Source organism: Apaloderma vittatum, unplaced genomic scaffold (genome assembly GCF_000703405.1).
Source record: "Apaloderma vittatum isolate BGI_N311 unplaced genomic scaffold, ASM70340v1 scaffold29139, whole genome shotgun sequence".
Classification (NCBI taxonomy): domain Eukaryota; kingdom Metazoa; phylum Chordata; class Aves; order Trogoniformes; family Trogonidae; genus Apaloderma; species Apaloderma vittatum.
This window is the reverse complement of record NW_009734013.1, coordinates 6,242-7,808: the sequence shown is the minus strand read 5'-3', so window position 1 is coordinate 7,808 and position 1,567 is coordinate 6,242. Positions and strand designations below refer to the sequence as shown.

The 1,567-nt window shown below is 45.9% G+C and overlaps 1 protein-coding gene across 3 annotated transcripts in view; it reads right to left on the bottom strand.

Annotated features, from left to right (window-relative positions):
* The window catches only part of NPRL3 (nitrogen permease regulator-like 3 (S. cerevisiae)), a 41,793-nt gene that overhangs the window by 34,627 nt on the left and 5,599 nt on the right, over window positions 1-1,567 (bottom strand). The window lies entirely within an intron of this gene.

Below are 1,567 nucleotides of genomic sequence, written 5' to 3'. Positions count from 1 at the left end.
ACGCTCCTTGGCCATGGCACTGCACAACACACAGATTTCATGAAGAAAGGGGAAAGCATCCTCAGACAGGACCCAGACTGACAGTCCCTGGAGCTCACATTCAAAATGGTCACCAGGCCAGCAGTGAGCTTTTGCCCCTCTTTTGACCCGTTTGGCTGCGTTTGTTGCTAGGCTGAACATGGAGCCAGGAAGACTGTAATAGTGATGAATCCAAAATGAGTGTATGTTTTGGGGGGTGAAGGGAGCAGGAGAAAATGCCTGCGTGCTGGTAAGAAATGAGTTCCTCTTCCTTACTCCAGTTTTGGCAAGCTTAGGAGCTGGAAAACTGACCATTAGGTTGACTTTCACCAGTGGTAAGATTGGACTTCGACAAGGAATTATGCTAGCAGGTCTTTTGTCAGATAAACGTGGTGCTGAGGAGTGCTCCTGACACCGACAGCCCTGTCTGCCCTACCTCCTGCGGGGCTCTGTGGGGAGGAGGAGATGAAAAGGTTGGTTTTGTAAAGTGCTCAGTTATTTTCTCAGTAGCAGAGACTTCTCTTTCTGGGAGAGTACTGCAACCGCAGCCAGACGACATGCTCAGGACACACAACCCTGTGACAGCGCTACCTGATGGGTACAGACACCTGCTATCACCCCAGACTCACCCAAGAGTCACCTAGACTCCAGCCCCATTCTCCTTATCTGACAGCCTAGATTTATTGGGTTTGCTGGCTCGGTAATACTCTCCCTAATACAGACACTTCTTAGGCCTCGGGATGCTAGGGAGATTGAGGCACAGCAGACAGGTTATACCCATCTTGTCAATTCATCATCTCATCTTAGAAAATAACACTTTTTACCTTAAATATTTTAATACTGACTTTCTAATTGCTGGGCTATATTAAGATTACCTAAAAATACTGACTTATCACAGCCCAAGAGTTTGTTAGAAGTAGATTAGGTTCCGCAGTTGGGCAGTAGAAATCCCTTCTCCTTTTATGAACTTAGTCTGAACATTGTGATGTCCAGACAGAAGCAAACCTCTCCTGTACTAAAGAATTCATCAGGCAGAAACTAAATACCAAAAATAAAAGCTTTGATTTGCCAAAAATATCGTGCCACTGCTATCACAAGCTCACTGTAGCAGCAGCAGCAGACAATCCAGCAGTACGATACAAACCACGCTAGTGCAGATCGACTGCAGTCACCAGCATTTCCCCCGGAAACCCGGCTGAAACAACAATCACTTTAGCTTTAGCAAACGGAAAAGGAGGGGGAAAAGAATCTCAAACACAAATTCATTCTTTCCCCAAGAACGGGTAAGAAATTTTTACATGCCACATGAATTCAAAGGAAGGTTTTTATGAAGAATTCTTCTTTGAAGTAGTTTAGAATGGGAGCTGAGTACCTAGGTGAGCATCTTGATGTCAAGCCGGGACTAGAGATGCAGTTTAATACTTTTGGGGCGCTGGGCAGAGATAAGCACTTTTCCCTCCACACACTCGGAAAGGGAGTATAATGCAGACACCCAGCTCAGCTTAGTGGGGCACCAAAAACAAGGAACCAAGGCAGCTGCTCAAAACCA